We start from the raw sequence: 21,377 nt of genomic DNA on the forward strand, positions 1-21,377 counted from the left end.
AACGTTGGAATATGGTAAAAACTAAACTTACTTTAACATTTTGTTACATTATCTTCTATGCGACATGTAGCATAGAAGATAATGTAACAAAAATTACTTCACTTACTTTAACATTTTACATTCTTTTCTCTTCTAAAATGTGAATAGAACTTTCTTTAAGCAATAAGAACTCTGCGTTTGTTCCGAGAATTGGTCTTTAGATCTGTATTCCTAGCACGCTTCCAGCAAGAGCTACTCTTGATCTGTAAAAGAACTATAACTCCATTCTCTGGAATCAGGATAAATTCGCTCAATTAAGTGAATAGGTTCTTTGAATCAGTTCCGGAGCTGATCGTCCAACTCAACTTTCGGCTTTAAATGACCTCCTGCTGCACAGACACTATACACTTCGGACCCCGATAAGGAGACTACCATTGCTAACCAGTGTGCCGGTCAAAGAGGCTCATAACGCCACCAAAATTCTGGATTGACTGGATTCTGGAAGACATATTTAAATCAAGATCTAAATATTTTTTTTTAAAATTATTCATATTCAGAAGAGGGAGAAGTAACGTATAGGGTGCAAAGACACGCATTATCTTTCTTTATGAAGTAGACTGCGAAACTGTCGAGATTTTACTGCACCTTTGGCATATTAAAGAAAAAGTGTAACAGACTTAGCTGTAGTTCCCTAAGCTTTAAAGTTCTATATTTTTTATACTGTAAAATCATTGCCGCTTCATAGCTTAAACTATTAAATACACACTATTTACATTGAATAGTATCATATTCGTACAAAGAAGATTGTTTACTTAACTTTTTTATTTAAAATTAAACGTAAATAGCTAATTTACTTTCTGTGACAGATTGTTTGAGTGAATGAAAAGGTACTCCATAGTGCAGCTTCGCAACAATCCAGTGAAATCCTATTGCCTGTTAATATTAGGTGTAACCACAGTTTAAGCAAAACTTTTCATGATGCACTACTTTCATGAACTAATCGTTCACTCTTTCCTAAGTTATAGAAAAACTCAATGGAGATTAATTTCTATAGTCAAAAACTCTTAGAAAACTCATTGGAAGAATTGGAAACGAAAAAGAATATACAAGCGACAGAAAAGGCTTTTATGAATTATAATAATCAAATCCGAGAAAGAGGAGGAAGCTGGTTTCCTAATACTTACGAGCAGCCGAGCGGGGTCGCTGCAGTCGCTGAAGACTGTAAATATCATCCAGGTTTCGAATCCCAGGCAAAGAGCTACCTGCACGACGTTTCCGGTTTTTTTCTATGTGCAACGAATGTACACTGCGGAGGGGGGGGGGAGAAGGCAGTTCTATATCTCCCTTTCCAGTGGACCGAATTGACGGAATTTAACTTTTTTCTCATGTCTCGAAAGTGCAACTTAGGATATATATTAGATTTATATATAGCATTGATCTAATACAGGTATTTTGACACAAAATTGGACTTTTCCCGGAATGACATACCATTTTTTTTTCCATATTTTGATTCTACGACTCAAATTATGCCAAACTAACAAGTTTTGTAAAAATCGCGCGTGTGGTTTTTAAAAAGTTAGCTTTCAAAATTTTAGTTCCTCAATGTTAATTGAATTTAGTAAATATTTATTTCTCTCTCTCTTTTTTTTAATTAAACTTCCTTTCATATTTCGAAGTTTAGGTTCATTCCAAATAAAATTCGCCTATTTTTTACGATTTATTTATAATTTTTTTTTTAATAATTTTTATAAATTTTCCGAAACACATTTTGAATTATAACCTATAAAAGGTTTGCCATCGTCTTAAAGTAGATGTATTTCTAAGCATACCTTCAAAAAATTATAGCTTTTAATTCAAAATTTCCGGAGATATACGTGAATTTTTATATTGGTGCGTTTTGAAATTCGGCGTATTTGTTGAAAGTGATAATAATGAAAATGTGGTTTACGAGCTTAAAAAGTTAAAATTATTTGAATGTATGAACGATGACTTTTTTCCGTTTCGTTTACCGCTGTTCGTCGCGCTTCGCTAGAATGTGAAGACTTTTTTTCCGCTCGTAGAAAATGAAGAAAAAGGATAGGAAAATAGGTTACTATAAATTAAGAAGTTCGCCAAGTGAATTATTCTTGGCGCCAATTGAAAAAATTGCCAAGATAATTTTTTTAATTTCTCCATAAATTTCTTACCAAAAATTACAAAATTTAATATCTACGCATAATTCGAGTCTTAGAATCGAAATATGGAAAAAATTGTTATTTCAGAAGAAGTCCGATTTTATGTTAGAACAAAGCTATATATAGATCTAATATATATCGTAAGTCGAGCTTTCGAGGCATGGAAAATGCAATTTGAATTTCCTCAATCGGCTCAGTAGAACGAGAGGTATAGAACTGTCCCCCCCCCTTTTTTTTTTTTATTGCGCAGTGTACAAGCCAATTTCCTTTATAAAGTAATTGCCTAAGGCATCCTTCTCTTTAGACAGATAGCCCTCGAATGCTTTGCTATAATCAAATAAACCAAACCAACCCCAATACTGACTTGATTTTTTGCGACCTTTTTCTCATGTGCATCATTACTCCCACCGTGAAGAATTTTGCGCACATAACCTAATTTTAATTTTTAGTAATTTTCGATTTTAACAAACTTAAAATCGTTAAAGTTGTCTCAGTTTCAAAAATAAAGTCCTTATACTAGCTGTTCTTAAGCTGCATTTGAGTTCATTATTTATTATTTCTTGTCAAAATAAAAATCAATCCAGTGCGTACAATTTTCTCATCTTTCCCTATTTGATAGGCTAAATGGACTTTCTTGCTTCTTAGGTTATTAAATTTAAGAATATTCAAATGACATTTTATTTGATAAGATGCCATTCCCAACTTAAATTCCTTTCTTTATATGAGTTGTTTGCTTTATTTTCATATTAAGTTACGTAAATACTGTTCAGATTTTCCAAACCACTTCGGTCAATTAAAATAAATATTTGTAAATTAAATAACAGCTAGAAAATTATGCTTATGAATTTCAAGCGCTCACTTGAAACCAGCAAACACAAGGAAATTTGCTTTCCAGAGCACATCCTTTTAGGTAAATGAGGAAAAGTTATATTTTTGCCCATAAATATTATAAATAAATATTTCATAAGGTTTCATATCATATTTTTGCTTACTTTCAAAAAAGTTTTCTGAAATGTTAAGGAAGAAAGATATTAAATTTTTTTACGTAGCAAACTATATAGGAAAGGAATCTTGCGTGAAGTAAATTTATTTCAAAACCACCAATGTATGCATTCAGAATACATTTATTCCATACCTAAAAGTGGTTTCTTCAAGTTTTTCCTTCCACATATTGATAAATTCGAGGATTTATGTAAATAGAACATTCTACGGCTCGTTATGCTAGAACGAAAATCTGGTAGATTAGATTGATGATATGTATCTTCAGAGTTGATGATTGATTAGACAGTAGAAAACCGATGACGATTATGAAGAATGACTCGTTTTAATCGATGCTTGATTTTATGTCAGACAGCTAAAAGTATTTCATTAGAAGGGTGGGTACATTCCCAGATGAAGCATTTTTTAATATTTAATTAAATTTGCTAATAACATCCTTCTCAACTTAAGAAGGAGGACAGAGCCAGTACTGTTTCCAAGGGCACTTGGCTTTCAGGGCTATGATGCAGTTTAGGAGCCATTGATAAAAATATGGCAATTCTAAATTCATTTGCCATTCGGCGCAGGCATAATTCATGTTGTGTCATCTGGCATTTTTATGCCTGGTTTTAGAGACTTATCTAAAAGTTCTCTAGCGCAAACGGTAAAATTCTAAGGCAGCAATTTAAAGATGCGTCTTTTTTCGGGTTCATCTTAGCGTTTAGATCACTAAAGGTCATAGCTTATTAAAAATAAATAACATCATTCTTTCGTTTGTGGCAATAATTTGAAATAGGCTGATTTTTGTTTTATTGCAACAGTATTCAGTTCCCAACCATCAAAGTCTGTAGAGTCATTAGGTTAACTAGAAGCAGAAAAGATGAAAAATATGCAACCGCCTTCGCCGGGAATCAAACCATGGACCTCTGGAATACCGGCCCAGCGTGCTACCGTTACACCACGAAGGCACGCTAGGGAAGTGGGAGAAATACCTTATATACTCCCCTTTTTAAAGGGCGACTAGGGTTTTAGGGGACCTAGTTGCTAAATCCTGGGTGCGGAGAATCATCATCCACAACTCTTTTAGTTTGGGCGCCACTTGTAGAGTCATTAGGTTAATTGGAAGCAGAAAAGATGAAAAATATGCAACTGCCTTCGCCGGGAATCGAACCACGGACCTCTGGAATACCGGCCCAGCGTGCTACCGTTACACCACGAAAGCACGCTAGGGAAGTGGGAGAAATACCTTATAAGTCTTCTCCTTTAAAACGTGAAGACATGGAAAAGGATCGGATTAACTGATGCACCAAAACCCGCTTTTAACTACACAGAAATTTTTTTCTGCTATAATGCTAAGTTTCATGTGATGTGTTCAAAGTGTGGTTACAGCGTTTAATTAAAAAAAAAAAGGAAAACATGTTCGTTCGTTTTAAAATGAAAAGAAATTTAGAGCATTCATCTCGAATTTTGACTAACTAAACGATTGATAAACTGGAAAAGAGTGATTTAAAATTATATGTATATATATATTAGTTATAACTGCTTTTATTTCTTTTAAGTTTAGAGCTCTAAATTTATAACAGTTTAAGTCACAGCAGTTTTTATGACAGTTTATGATACAGCGGAAGCTTTCAAACTGAGAAATCATTGGCAAATCTTATAAACTTTAAATCAGTTCTCTATTCATTTATATGTTGTCGATTTTTTAATGCTTCCTTCTTTTGGTATTCTTGTTCAGCGAAGCGAAGCTGGCGCAATTGTTGACATGAGGTCAAACCAGGTGTAAAAAGTGATCTTGAAACAGGCACTTAATAGCGCTTCACTGAATGCTGAATATAAAGAAAGGGGGGAAGGAGATAAAGAACTGTATCTACGAAAAATAAATGGAGTTTTTACTTCTCGTATCTACACCACATTTTTTTTCTATCCATTTTTCTTTTTTTTTCAGGAGAAAAGAATGATAGTAGTATTTTATTTCTACTTTGTTATCAGATAAAAGCTGTAACATTGTTGCTGGATGAACGTGTTGGTTGCAGTGATTTTAACTATGAATAGAAAATCGGATGGTTTGCATATCATCCAAATAAAATTATTGTCTGGAAAATGATTTAATGTCTATCGTTTTACCAATCACTTATTCATTCAAAATGCAGTTTTCCTATTTCAGAAAATGTCATTGTTTTTTTTTAAAACAGTCATTTTCTCTATTCGCACATACTTATAAGCTGTGAGGCGTTACTTTGAAATTGATTCAAATAAACTATCAAATTTTCATTTTACTTTCTTAGTCAGGCAACGCATTTCCTATTTTACCCAGTCATAAATGCTCTTTACTTTTAATTCTTCGTTTAGCATTTAAATTAGCTCGTTAATATATAACTATGGCACAATATGCGAGAACCAGACTATTTAATTAAGGCAAAGCAGAATGAGGCTATTTTTCAAAGGAGATGAATGTTGTCGTAGATTACGTTAGGATAATTATTAAATCAAAGCATTCGAAGGATATCTGTTTAAGAGGAGCCTTTGTGGAGGGTTTTCAAAGAGAAAAAGGCATAGGAAAAATTGCAAAAATTCCCACGCAACCAATTTGCCAGGATTTGAACCCGTATCAAAATGCCAATATTAAGATATTTTGTTCCCTCGACCGCCGGTAGGTGGATGTCTTTGTAAAAGACTTTTTACGGAAAAAGCTCATACATCACTTCTGAATCAGTCGGTTTAATGAGAATTCAATATGGGGTGAACTTTCAGTATTAACCCTCTGAGCGGCCAGGGTTTTCGATAACAAAGCACAAATTTCCCAAACTTACTATGAGAACAAATTATGTTTTTGATTTGAATGTAATAACTCTCCTGGTATTTCATACCTAGATTTGTTTTATTTTGATATATTGTCTTAATTTCTTTGACAAATTTTAATATGCACGTATATATACGTTCTTACAGATATCACAAAAAATACTGTAAGCCGTATATATACGGCCTTGCACTTAGAGGGTTAAATGATGGTACTTATTCAGAAGTTATCGAGCGGACTTTTAACTAGAAAAGTTTATTGTTCTGTAATGAAAACTAAGATGATCTCTATTTTAATTTTAATCTTTTGATGCAATGTAATATTGAGGAACACATATTTAACAATGAGGCATTTCAATAATTAGATTACGTATAACAGATTACGTTTGCTATCCGTAATCGAGCTAGCGAAATAATTAGGTCTAGCATAGCCTAGTTTAAATGAATGAGAAGAATAAACACTAGTCTGCAATTGGGCAAATTATTTAAACACGAAAGCTGTACTATGCGATGTTGATTACAGCAAATAAATTTTTACGGTTGCTTTAGAGAGAAAAATATGGTATAGATATTTATTGTAAATATACACAGCTGAATGCACACTATCCCGAAACAGAATTTTTATTATAATTTCGTTGAATGGTAGACTCATGTTATATATATATTTGTTACGGTAAATTTACAACTGATATCCTTCTTTCGCGCTCTTAGTTGTGTACCTTAATACTAAATATTCATGGCATTTTGCCCTTTCAAAGAGATCAGAGCTTTGCTTTCTCTCGCTCGATGGCTATAGAATTCTGTTGCAACTGAATTATGCCGCCCGAAGCGTCCACACCTATTGCATCAGCTCTAGAGTCGATCTATTTTTCGCAAAAGTATTTTTGCATTCTACGGGTTCGTGTATTTGGAGTGATTGATGACAACATCATAAAGAATCAAAACACAATTTTTATTTGTCAATATTATACAAGAGAGCTCCGGAGACACGTTTACAGTCGTTACAAAACTACGATAAACACGTTGAAACAATCAGGAACACAGCCTTCAGGCTACAACGGTGAAGGCAGCTTCACGGCAAAGCACTAAAGTACAGCTCCCGACTCGGTGCGGATGCTCTCAAGCTAATCTCTGGATTCAAGACACTAATACTACTGAACTTAGCTTACTGAAGATACTCTTCTACTCCGCGTACAGGCAGGATATATAGATTTTGACTTGAATTCGAGAACATTATTGGGAAAACCGGTAAGAATGCATTTTAGACTGATCTCGTTCCGTCAATGGCATATTGCCAACTATCGCCAAATGCGGCAACCATACCATATGATTTCGCGCCAAATGCGGCAACCGTACCTTTATTGCAACTCTAACTCCGCTTTGCGGCGAAGCTATCTTACCGCCGGTGGGTATTTCGTAACAATAGTGTTACGGGATTTGGTATTTAAATACCTAATATTAGTAGAATTATAAATAAAACTATTTTATTCCCCGTGCAGTGCAGCGCGTGACGAATATTAAACGAAATTAATATTTCTTTTAATATTAAAAGCGTGACAATATTAAAAGAAAGTTAAGCCGGAAAATTAAAAATACAAGAGTACGTGCATTTGGCGTTTAATAAATAAATATCTCTTTTTGATTTCGAGAAAATACCAGAAAATTCTCTCGCATTTAAAAAGCTTATATAAGCGGCATGAAAACCTCTCAATTCGTTAGTTAGTCAGTTAGCTGTTCTTTTGAGATTTTGTTTAGAAAACTACTTTTGTTGACTGTAGCGAATTCGCGAACTAGCTTTCTCTAGCTGTTTTGAATTACGTTCTGTTGAACGTTTGAGTAGTCAAAAGATAATTATTGTGAGATATTGTAATACTGTACGAATATCTGTGGGAATTTAAACATTTTGTTTTATTTGTTGTGATAATAATAAATTTTGTTCGATTTTCATCGGACTTGTGCATTCAATTCATAACGAACCCGTACGCACGCAACAATATGTATTCAAATGAACAGTTTTTAATAATCTACGCCAAAAGTTACGTATTTTGCTCAAATGCAGACTAACATGTGTGTTCTTAGTACTTTTAAACTAGACTAGGCTTATTTCGATTTAAATGCTCTACAGAGAAATAGTTTTAGCAACGCTTTAAACTTATAATTTATTTACTAAGGCGTAATTCCAATTCAATTTGAAGAGCAGCTACACATATTTTGCTTCGAAAATTCTTGGCGACTTATTTTTTTTTTATGTAACTGAAAATAAAGATAATTTAAATTTTTTAACAGCTGAATTTACAAGGATTCGAACTTATTATATATGGGAAAGTTTTAAATTTCACATAATTAATCACGCAACCATATATATTTATATCTAGTTCCTAGCTTTTTTTTTAACTTCAAATTTTCTCTTCCTGAGAAAATGTATGAGAATAAATAATTTAATATTTTTGCATAACCTAAATGTATCTGTTAAACCTGATCATGAAAATTTGTATATATCTTGAGTTATGTTTTTAGAAAAAACATTTACATTACAATTCTAAGTATAGAAAATCATTTGAAATTTTGCGGTGGATGCAAGTAATGTGCAATTATTTTCCTTATTTTAGAGTTATATATCAAGCGAAATACTTTAACAGTATCACAAAATATTGTTAATATCTAGAAATCTGGCAGTTTTTATTTAAATATTAAATTATAAAATTTCAATCACACATTACTACAATAAAGTAAAGGGAATTTTAGTCTTTTATATTAAATTCTTATAAGTACAAGTATGCAGTGTTCTACTTTTTGAGTTTAATGATTTATTCGCATCAGAATTTTCATTGTTGGTTTTACATAAAACGAGCTTCATTTTTAGATAAAAAAGATTTTACTTATATCCCATAGACAATTTAATAGGAAAAAGTTATATATCGAGCTATATAGTCCAGTGGATGAAGCATCTCAGAGTGAGACAAGTATCCTAAAACTTGGTCTTGAATCGAAAGAGGAAATTCGAGATGAAAGACTTCTGCTATTATTATACTTGCATAGTTAATACTTCAACGCCTAAGAAAACGAATGTTTTGGATCGTATAACACGTTTCCTTCTCCATGTCTTACCAAAACTACGGTTCATATGATTGTTATACGAGAGGTTCTATTCAAAGCTTTCGCATGATTATATTTGATCTGGCTTATAGCCCCTTCATTTTTACTTTTTTGACTATATTTCTCAGAGACTTACATGTCTTAGAGACAGCATTGATATGCATGTCTCATGTATATATTTAACATTTTAAGACGTATGGGAATTAAAACTAAGTTTTAGAGTCCACGCATTGTTGAGTTATCTACAATATATTCATCTGTCTCAAATCATATTTTAAATTATAAAGTATTTTTTTTTATATCTTCCGAGGGGTCAACTCTGCGTCAGGTGTAGAAATTTGAGATGGAGTACATAAGTTTAAAGCTATTCATATAGTTTTGCTTTATTATTTAAAGCTATAAATTGATTATAAACAGATGATTGCTAATGTTCACGTTCCCCCTGACACGCTCAATTTGCGTTAGGCTGAAAATTCAGTTTAAAGCACAATATCGGAATAAAATCGGGGAAAATTTTAAAGTCTTTACGCAAAAGGATATTAAGCATAGGAGTTTGGGTAAACCTACCTGATGAGATGTACTACGCACAACTCGTTTGTTGGTTTCGTCTCCTTTAATTTTTCAACGTTTGCAAGTTTCTAAGTAATTCATATGTAAATATAGTTAAAAGCATAATAAGCAACAATTGTATGAATTAAAAATATTTAAATGTTCTTATATACTATGATACTTTAATTAAAACAATGATAACTGCATGTATGGTATCAGTGTATCTGGACTATTTGAATGCCGTGGCAACTTCGTCCCATTGGCTAGTATAGTTACGCAAGCAACCAATAAACTACCGGCGACAAGCAGACACTTAAGCCGCATATAATAAAGATATCTAAAAAAAAGTTAGATTTTCAATAATCAAGATAACTTTTTTTCCTTCTATAACCCAAACAAATGATACATTTGCTGCCGTCATGTAAGTGTTTTATAATCATTAAATTATTTTGTCATTCAACATCAACGTTTCGTGAATTCAAGCAAGGAACTTAGGGTACTCGTACACCTTAAAAGCTCTTAAGATCTTCGAATATGTGATTGTTGCAAGAATTGGGGTATTTTATTTATTTTAAAAGCAATTACTTCCAACCTTTTACAGCTGACTACACAATACAGCTGCTTTGGGAACTGGTAACCAAAAAGTTTGTGTTGCCAAAAATATTTTTGAAATTTAATCTGCTTTATGACAAAAATATTTATGCTTTCACATCATGTTTCCACCTTCAAAAATAACAATGTTAAACGGTAAAGAAAAGAAAATTTATTGTAATATCACTTCGTCATAAATCATTGCTGTCTGGGTACTTATGGGCTTATTTAATAAAGAAAATACTAAATTATTCAGGACATAGCTGTGATTTCATATCACAGTATAGCTTAATTCACAGTATCACTTGCGAATGAAGCCTTCAGCAAGTGTTTCCCTAAAGATTAATTTTTATCTTTCTAAAACGCCAAATTCGCTTACTGAAAACAATAAAACCTCGTACGAAGTTTGTCTCACGAATTTTAATAAAATAATCTATTATCTTCAAACTCAGTTTCAAAATCAGTTTTTTTTTCATATTTTATAGTAACTTAATTTTTTTTTAAATCTCTTTATGATAACTTGACCTACTAAAATTTAATGAATAGACAGTGTAATTAAGTACATTATTACGAATTTTGTATATATGTAATTAATTTTCCCTAAATTAATTTTAGTGAAATTATAAGTAAAACTATTGTATTACGTAACACGAAAGGCTTCAAGAGCGTGAAGCTCGCAGAGGAATTAGGTTACAGAGGCAAGTTTAAGATTGAGCTAAATGGTAGCGCCGAATTGGCGATGGTCTTCGGCGACTAACTTTTGTCGACAGATTTGAAGAGAAATCACTAAAATTCGCCACAGTTACCGACATTATTCTTGAAAAACTGTAATTTGTCTGATCCCTAAATGTAACTGTAACTATATCCGACCCTATATGTAACTGCAATTGTATATGCCTTTCAGCAACTTCGAGAAATCGAAGGTACTGGAAAATTCTCGGCAGACGAGGTAAACTATATAAGACAGGACAAATTATCGCTTCTCTTCAATTCAGAGTTGAGATCAGAATATTGAGAGATCACCATTTAATGAATGCTAGCTATCGCATTAGGACTTTTGTGTTGTTTTGTGTTTAACGTCCTTAGTAGTTTGTGGTGATAACTATTCTTTGTTGCTGTGCCATCCTGAGAAGACCTGCACGAGTTTTTTTTTTTTTTTTTGGGGGGGGGGGATAATGTTTTTCAAACTATCATCGGTTTTTGGATGCATTCAATCCATCTGTACACACGTAATAGTATGTATTCGAGCATCCGTGCGTAAATTGAAAAAAAATACTGTTAGATTATAGGTGGGATACGTTTTAACTAACTGTAATTTAGTTACATACTAGCGGAAGTACCCAATGCCGGTTAAGTTACATTGAGAGTAATGAATCTAACAACAGAGAGAACGATACCGTGGAATCCTTCTCTAATAACGATGCAAAAAATACGATTCGTAGTCATACACTTTTCAGTCTGATACGATATGGAACCCACATAAAAATTTTCGATAGGAAAATAAGCTAATTCTATCTCATTATATCAGCAACAATGGCATGCAGTTTTTAATGATTTTCGTCTTTCTAATCAAATGGTCGTAAAGGCTCGAGTTCCATCCAATATTTCACCTATATTCAATTTTAGTGGATTAAATGTAGCAAAAAACTGATCATAATTGATTAGAAAACAATAACGCGAACAAGCAAACAAACGCACAAACAGACATTCTTCTTTATATGTATCGATTTTGTAAAATTTACAAATTTTTGATTAACAAACTCTACGATTTGAAAATGAGAAGAAGCAACACTTTTTGAAATAAAGCGTTTTTATCTCCAATGCGAGACACTGTTTGTCACTCAGAAAAATAAGGGCGAAAATTAGAGCTTTCAGAGTTTTAATTAATACTTCGGCTAATTAAAGTCGTAAAAAGATGGGAATCGCCAAAATAGCTTCCCATTAATTCTTGGAATCAGGAATAATGTATTTAATGCAATTATTATGCTATTATTATTTCATCGTAAAACTTAGAAATTTTTTATTAACAAGCTCTAGAATTTGAAAGCCAGCAGTGGCAACAACTTTCAGAATAAAGCAGATTTTCATCTCCAACTTGCGAGACTGTTGCCACTCGGAAAAAAAGGAGGACGGAAATTATCGTATTTCCGAGTTTTTAATTAATATCTCTGACTTTAGCTGTTCTATTTTGGAAAAAAGTGGACGTCGACCAGTTACAGGACCCAGAAAAGAATGGTAAAAATTTTGGTGACGATAGCTCTAGTAATAATTGCGTTATTAGAGAACAAACACACAAACTTTCTTCTTTATATTTATAGATATTTAGAAACTATTTCCATATTAGTGAAGTGTTTAAGCATTTACCGATAACAAGGATATAGACTCATTGTTACTGAAGTATACCTGATTACACGTCATGCATAATGAGTTGGCAAAGTATGAGAAAATTAAAGCATGTGTTATTTAGAAGCACTGCGGGCAAAAATGAATTAAATTAGATTCCAGTTTTAAAAATCATAATTAAAGGAACGTATCATAGCAGAAAACAAACACGTTTTTGTATAAATACTTCATCTCTTTCCCGAGGCAGCATTACTATGTAATTTTTATAATTCTTATTTAAAAAATATTTTAATCTTCGTATATGGCAGTGGTGCACTGCAAGACAACTGTTGAGATATTGCGCATCTTACTGGTAAATATATGTAGATGCAAGTATTAACTAAATCCACCCGTGTGGTAAGCGAAAGAATAGAAATATGAAGAAAAAATTCAAAACTCTAAAAGAAAAAGGAGAAACTTATTAATATGGAATCAGAAAGAGAACACGAAAAGAAATGTTGCATAAGTAAACAATACTAAGGAAAACAACAGGACTTCTATACAGAATACAAAGATAGCGAGGAGGCCTTAGGCCTAATGTGGTCCAAAATGGAGCGAAGCAAGACTCGGGTATAAAGAAACACAGCGTCTGAAGAACGGCAGTAAAAAACTTCCAGAAAAAAAAGGACAGGATTTTTTCGCTAGAATCTTCCCTAGGTCACTTAGATATGCATGGAACTATGCATTAGTGAAAGAGGCTTTATGTATTGCAAGAATATACGTTGTGCAACTTTCGTTTGACTATGTATTCCTTTTCTTGAGTTACTCGCACACCCCTGCGGGTTTAATCGTTATATTGAAACGATTAAGAATTCATCGATGAAGTGAATTGAATGCTGCTTATCGACAGACTACTGTAGTCACTTACGATAATCATGCTGTGCATAGAGAAATTTTTTAAAATAAAAATGCAAGCATTTGTAAAGGACTGAATTGAAAAAGTTGGAAGTAGAAAAACGTGATTTGTGTGTTTTAATTTTTATTAAAACATTTGAAATGCAGATATCATCTTACAAGAAATACAAAAATGAAGTACATAGGAATTTGAATCTATTTTTACACGTTAAGTCTAATTTAATTAAACAAATTTTATTCAGATTAATGTAATTAAATTAGTTTTATTAGCTTTCATTCTTCCTTTTCAATTCAACCACGTATATAAGAATGAAGACATAACTTTTTTGGCTGAAAACACTCATGATTTTAAAATACGCAGGTAGAAGCTAATGTTGCCTAACGTTATCCATTGATTGAATTTCCTACGACATATTCCGGTTTTGCCCATATGTGTTAGCGAATTTAGTTTTTATCCAAGCAAGTCTGGTACCATGTCTTAGAGGCTCAAATTTTTACTCTACTGGACTTAAAATCCAGTTGTGAGAGACATGGCTTTATCTTAATTTCTCATTACTAGATTTTAGTCTAAAAGTTAATTTTTCATGTTCTGAAAGCGTTGTTAGAGCTTCCAGCACAGATATTGCAATTGTATATTTATTTTCTTGCAATTTAGGCAGATTCTAAAAGTTGTTGGGTAATGATGAATGGCTTCGGCCTAGAATTCAACAAATGTTCTAGTTTGGTTCTGCTTGCTTTACTCTTTATTTCTGCTGTTAATACTGGCATGGGCAAGAACTCTTCAATAACAACCAAGTCCCCGAAGATTAAAAAAGAATCAGAAATAGAATACAGAACGCTAAGCAGAGAACCAATCAGCTTATTTCAAAGGCTTTTCAGAACACATAGTTTCGTTAATGAATTCCATCCACCTGTACCTAGCTGATAATATCAGTTTATATGCAATACGAAGTATTTCGTGTTAAATGTTTAAACAAATTAAAGTGTATTTTCTGCTGATAAAGGTGCAAAAATTAATGGTTAGCAAATGGATTTGGAAATTTAAACATAGCATAATATACGTTTCAAACTCTGTCGTGTAAAAACAGCAGTAATGTAAATATACTTGGTGTTTCACAAAGATTGCAGAACTAAATATCTCTTCAGTGATTAGCCTGTGCAATGATTCAAGTTCGAAAATTCAATCAAAAAATGTATGTTTTCTGACTCTGACACAGCTTCTAATAAATGTATAGGAAATCTGAATTTCCGTATGGGTCCCGAGTGCAGAAAGTTCCAGTTAGTAAATTGATCCTTATACTACTTATACAAAATTGTTGCTGAAAGAATTATTAAAATTATATTATTCAAAACCCTTCCTTCCAAAGAAAATACAGTTGGATTAAAAGTCCTATAGCACTAAATTTCATTTTATTCGTCTAAAAATTAATTATTTTGCTTGATTTTTTCTTTGTGGAAGGTATATTATGTTTGATTTTTTCTTTGTGGAAGGTATATTTTTTTCTTGTCATTTTTCTCCTTACGTATGTATAGAATAAAAATTCAAGTTTCTTAAATTGTTTTCTGGTATTACATAACAAAACACTGTTCTGTGAAAACAAACCATATTTAATCCACTTCTTAAATTGAAGTTATGGGTTAAAAAACAAGCATTCAAGAAATATTTATCGTCCAGTCTTTGTAAAACATCATGTATGTAGTCATTCATGCAACATGTTGTTGCGAAATGCCCAGCAGCTGAAAGGTGAGATAGCTTCTAAGCAAAGCGGTGTTAGGGTTGCCAGATTTGGTACGAAATCGCCCATTTGCGATATTTGGAGGCAGAATTGGCGATGCTATAGGCGGAGCGAGACATTCTAGAACGCATTCTTAGCAGTTTTCCCGAGAATATTCTCGAAAGAGATTAAAGCTATATATACCCTACCCCGTGAAGCAGTTCACGTGAAGCAGTCTTCACTGTTATAGCCTGAAAGTTGTATTGCTGATTGTTTCAGCGTGTTTATCGTAGCTTCGCGAGTCTAATAGTCTAAACGCGTCTTTGGAGCTGTTCTATATAATGGAGCTTTCTGGCGATTAAATTATGTTTTGATCCTTCATCAAGCGTTATCATCAGTTCAAATCCACCAACCCGTAGAACGCAGCACTATTTTATCCTTTCATAAACTTCTCGGTTTCGTTTCCTTCTTATTTACTTCTATTATTTCAGTTTAATACTGGGAAATATGTATTTTATTTACGAAACTGACAGCAGGGCTGTGTCTTAAAAAATAGTTGTTTTGTTCATTTCCACACGCAGTTTTTAGATCTTGCAATGAAATATATCTAATCTGCTACTTTCATTTTTCTCATTTTTGCATTAATTTATTGTTGTCTTCCTTTTATTTTCTGTGATAAATTTTTTATATAAGTTAAGATCAAATACTTCCACTCATTACTCGATGACACTCATTATTATGACAGGTATTATAAGGTATTTCTCGCACCTTTTTAGTATGCCTTCGAGGTGTAGTGGTTAGCACACTCGACGCGTATTCGAGAGGTCCGTGGTTCGAGGGCATTGCTCATTTTTCATCTCTCCTGCTTTCAAAAAATACCTAATGTCTCTAGAGTATTAAAATTTTTAACGCTTGTAACGAGCGTTAATGTTTAATTGACAAAAGCCCAGAATGGCATCATTTAAAATAAACAAAATATTGCCAATCTACACGGCATAACATCTTTATTCATCTTCTAAGATACAGCAACGTAATGCTTGTCAGTACAACAGAATGAAGCATTTCAAAGAAATGTACACCGTGCTCGCAAAAGTCTTTCCCCGGCATTTATTTTTGCAGCCGTTGATCGTTAAGGTTTATTTGCAAATAAAAAAATGTTTTAAATAATGCAAATATTGACATTTTGCTATTTTTAAATTTAAAGAAGCCAATTTTGTAAAAATTACGAAAAGTAACATTCAGTACGTTCCTGCTTGTCTCTATATTTATATTTAGGTAAATTTTTTACACATTTAAAAAAATAAATTATTGGCATACAGCCATCTTATAACTAATTTTTGCATAAATTAAAAGTTATAAATATTTTAGTAGTCATAGCGTTCGAAAACTTATAAATAATTTGCATGAAATTTCCTTCGGCATACTAGTTTTTATAAAATTATAAATTAAAGAATGTTACATACTAGCAGATCTTTAAAGAATATCAACAAAAGGTATTTAAGATGGAAATCAACCTTGAATTTATCCAATTTATTAATTAATCGAGACCTCAACATAAATTGACTACGTCCTGAATTTTTAAACTAAAAATCATGTTTTTTTTTTTTTTTTTTTTTTTTTTTTTTTTGTGTGTGTGTGTGTGTGTGTGTGTGTGTGTCGTACGGGAGTTAAACGTTTTTATTTTTATTTTTCATAATGAGTATTAAACTTTCCTAAATATAAATAAAGGGACCAAAGGACCGTATGAAAATTATATTTCGTAATTTTTATAAAACTGATTTTTTTTATATAAAAATAACAAACCATGAATAGACTAGAAGAGAAACACGCTAATGTGACAATCAAAATCGTAAAACACAACCTTATATTTAGCGTAGGTATAATGAAACACTCAATCGATTTCGAGGGCAGCTAAAGGTCCCTCCTCATCAGGAGAAAGAAATACATAGAAAGAAGAAAATAGGAATCACAGAAACACGTGGTGCTTATCAGCACTGCACGTGGTTATAACTAGATTTTTAATCAGAGTTGCACTTGGCCGCCTACTTTTACTTCAAATTTGAAGTTCAGATTTTGAGCGTAATGTGCATTTGCCCCTCGCTCCCTATTTTAACTTCGCTAATATTTCTTTATGCTTGATCAGACAGCCTGGCTCAGTAAAAGTAGGCGGCCAAGTGCAACTCTGATTAAAAATCTAGTTATAACCACTTCTTTCTATGTATTTCTTTCTCCTGATGAGGAGGGACCTTTAGCTGCCCTCGAAATCGATTGAGTGTTTCATTATACCTACGCTAAATATAAGGTTGTTTTTTACGATTTTGAAACCATGAATATCTTGGAAATTTGAAGTTTTCTTTTGGAATTGGATGTTTATTTCATATGTCAGAGAAAATAAAAACCAGGATAGACATTTGGGGACATAATATATGCTAACAAATTTTTAGTGGATTTCACGCTCCGCCTTGCAAGGTGTCGGCACTGCGCGACTAATCCACCCTTAGAACAGGCACGGGGGTTCAACCTCCTTCCCAGCACCTTGGAAAGAGCTGAACGTTTGACAACCAGCTGCCCTACGGCGACACTGATCGTTCTACCAGTCGCTCAGGCTGCCCGTGGCAGAGGGACATTACCCAGCAGACCCAGGGTAATGGGTAACAGCCAACTGTTCTATGACGCGTCAGGCCCACGGGACGGCCAATAAGTTACGGGGCCTTCAGGACCACTAGGTTCATAATTTGTATGCCCAGACTGCCTATGGCCCAGACTGCCTAGGTACAGATCCTAGCCAGTGGCTTTGCAGAATTCTCTACGTCGATCTCTCCCGGCGATAACGTATGCTAAAATAGCTTATAGTTTTCTAGCAAAAATTACTCAAAATTTAATAGGATGTTAATACACAAAATTTTGCAAAGGGAATATGGTTTTCTAAAGACATGAAAGAAATGTTAATAAAATCATATCTGAAGGGAAAGCTAACTATAATTCATGCTAAGCTGCTGTCAATACTATTAAGCTTTTGTAAAATACTATGCACTTCAGAATATTTTCTAAGTTTTACAGTTACCTCTAACTACTATTATTGAGCAGAGCTCATGTGTTGTGAGTATCTTTCGCCTTAATGTTAGTCCATATATGTCTGAGCAGTTAACCGAGTTTAATAAATTGAACATTTTCGGAGGAATAGCGACTCTTGCGGTTCCTTAATTATTCTCCATTTTGTTTCTTATAAAACGGTATACTTCTGATAATGCAATAAATTATCTAAAACGTGATTCTAGCTGGGATGGAATTGCTCCAAGAAGCAAATAAAGCATACCACTCCTGAGAAATTGTTGAACTGCTTGTTATCTCCTACCAACAACCTCTTGAGAGGACTTTCGGCTTGCCGTGTATTAGAATGCATCCTTGCCGGGCTGGTACTAGATTCTTTACAAACATGCATGCCTTTTCCGGGTTTCGAGCTCGTGCCCATCGGTACGGCAACTGACGTCACTAACCTTTATACCAGCTGGGCGGCTCTTCCTTGATACAGAAGGTATTCGAATTTCTTTCTTTCTTTTCGCCATCGGCAGTACAGTTGGCCCACTAGATTAGGTTCTCTTCAGCCTATTGGATCCTGTCGATAGAAATAATAATAATAATAATAATAAAAATACAACAATAACAACAAAAGAGCTTAGTACTGTGTCATCTGGAAATCTGGAAATTGATTGCGTTTAGAGCTTAGTGTTATGCCCTTCCGAAGGTTCTCGACTGTTCCCTGGCCAGCATACTCTCCAAATCTCTCCTACTAAGAACATCCGGTTATGTGGTACCGAGAGTGAGGCACGTCAACGCTTGCCAGCCACTATAATTCATGAACTTTGGCATAGATTTGGATCAGCATGTGACCGTGTCTGCCATTCAAGCTTGGATTGGCTAAATGCCCAATCGAATTACAATCTTTGTTGCTGCCAGAGTAGCAATTCTGTGTACCCCCAAACAATTCGCAAAATTAATCCATGTCTTTCTCCCATTACATTCTACATGTACAATAAATAAGATTATGCTATTTGCGTTTTTTCTTAGTGCAGAAATTTTAGTGGCGAGCAGTGTAACATTATTACATTATGTGAAACAAATAACTCTAAATGTGAAGGACCAAACTCGTTACATTTAAAACTTAAGCTTATTATCTTAGCTCTTTTTTTAATAGCAAGTGTCCGTTAAGTTAAGAATTTATGCCCAAAGGGGAAAACTCATGCTCAGCCACGCGCGAAGATAAAATCTAGTAAGTCCATGGTCACAAGCATTTAACATAACAAGGCCGTTAGACTTGCTGAACACGGTTGAGTAATTTTAGACATATAATATACCTTTTAACGTTCTTTTGCATTAGGGAAGTTAAGTTGCCTTAATAGAAATCGGAATCTTCTTAAGAAGTATTTTAGTGATTTAATTTACAGAGTACTGTAATTTTATAGCTAACTTATACAAAAAAAAAATTATTTATAAGAAAAGAACTAAACATTTTAAGGAAAACAATGGCAAAAAATCTGAAAGGATTCAGATTTTAATAATTATCAAAAAATCTGTTTTAAAGTTATCAAAAGAGATTATCGATAAAGATCGCCCAAGTGAAACATTTTGTAGTATATTAGATTAAATTACATTTAGAATAACACAGGAACGTTGTATATTGGCTGCATATTTAAAAAGTAAAAGAAAAAAATATTTAATGCCATTCTATAAAAATATTTAATGTTTTTAAAAAGATACTATATCATGCTTTTAATGCTTTTTCATTTTAACTAATCAGATTTTTTAAGATATGCATCTGTTGCTTTTAAGTAGTTTAGTTTGTTAATTATAACAAACAGATTAATATGAACGAATAAATAGTATCTGATGTTTCTCCTCTGAAGTTGTTTAAAGATATATTTTTGATGCTGAAAGGTGGAGTCCTTCCTAAAGTTTTGGATCGTTACGTTATTTTAAATTGCATTAGTTAGGACGGCAGGTAGTAGAAGTAAATGGAGGTACTAGAGATTCCATCATGGATTGCACAAGTAATGGCAGCACACTACCACAGTAACCATTTTTAGAACTAACCATCTTTAGAATTAATCCCACCATGGAGCCATTAATACATTAAACCAAAACTAAACTCTGCGGCACAAACAACCTTTAGAGAGCCATGGCCGGTAGTGCTCTCATATCTGCTTTCTAGACCGTGAGCTCCGAGATGCTTGTGCATCTTAGCCTGGACAAGTGGTAAGCTTGTCGCAGGACCCCTGGTGTTTAGTTCCCAAGCAAACTTGGTACTCATTTTATCGATCCACTACAGGGATGAAAGGCTGAGTCAACATTAGTACATTGCTACGTTTAAATGGAACGTAGCAAGAAAGAAGTTATGGGCTATTTTAAGGGATGAGACTGCTTTGATATCACATTTGGGTATTTGCTATGTGTTCCAAGGTACATGTTCATCTGGACAAATTTCTGATTTATTGAATCATACAGTTGTATAGCCTATTACATTATTCTATATACTGTTGATTACATTCGGCATTTCTTGCGTTATTCTGCCTGGCAGATTTCAAGCCCGTAATAGCTCAGTTTTTGCGTAATTTTGTTGAACTTCGGCAAGATGTGTCTCTGTGTTATTAATAGACATCTAAATGGTATGTAAATATTAGAGAGTCCTTTCAAGGGGAGTTCTTTTGTGAGTAGACATTTGAAAACGTAATTATCCACATCAACCAGTTCTCCCATGAGTACGTGCTGGTCTTGCAGAGATAATCCAGGAATGAACTATGGCCCGACAAATATTGCGTTAGGAAAACTTGTGTACTTCTGATTTTGCTGTCCACTTTTGGAAACAATTTGTGTGTGCGACGACCGTTGTTGCGGGGTCTCACTCTTGTTGTCAGACCTTTTGTGTGTGCATATTTAATATATTTCTCAGGTGGGTTTTGGGAACCTGCACATCAAGGAGTTCTATTTATTTTTGTACTGCCTTCTTTCTAATACATATGCAGCGTCGTTACGTGAGCCTCACAGTGGAATTTTATCCACACGAGTGGAATGTTTTTTTAAAGAATTTATTAATTTGGAACGCAATTTTAGAGTTATTAACTGGGTAACGAAGTGATAGCATAGCCCGCTGGTTGTTTGATTTAATTATGATATTGGATTAATGATATATATTATGATATTATTCTGGTCAATTGCTATTTTTAAAGCTTCTTTTATTACAGCCTGATGAATGCTGTTATTG

The 21,377-nt window shown here is 33.4% G+C and overlaps 1 long non-coding RNA gene across 1 annotated transcript in view; it reads right to left on the reverse strand.

Annotated features, from left to right (window-relative positions):
• Nucleotides 1–21,377, reverse strand: part of LOC146999070 (uncharacterized) — a 370,098-nt gene that overhangs the window by 69,187 nt on the left and 279,534 nt on the right. The window contains exon 3 of the long non-coding RNA XR_015039397.1: nucleotides 18,435–18,734. This is a non-coding gene — a long non-coding RNA (uncharacterized LOC146999070). The remainder of the gene's footprint in view (nucleotides 1–18,434; nucleotides 18,735–21,377) is intronic.

This window comes from Stegodyphus dumicola, chromosome 1, assembly GCF_044657685.1.
Source record: "Stegodyphus dumicola isolate Sdum_Otavi_A_Nest chromosome 1, ASM4465768v1".
Lineage (NCBI taxonomy): Eukaryota > Metazoa > Arthropoda > Arachnida > Araneae > Eresidae > Stegodyphus > Stegodyphus dumicola.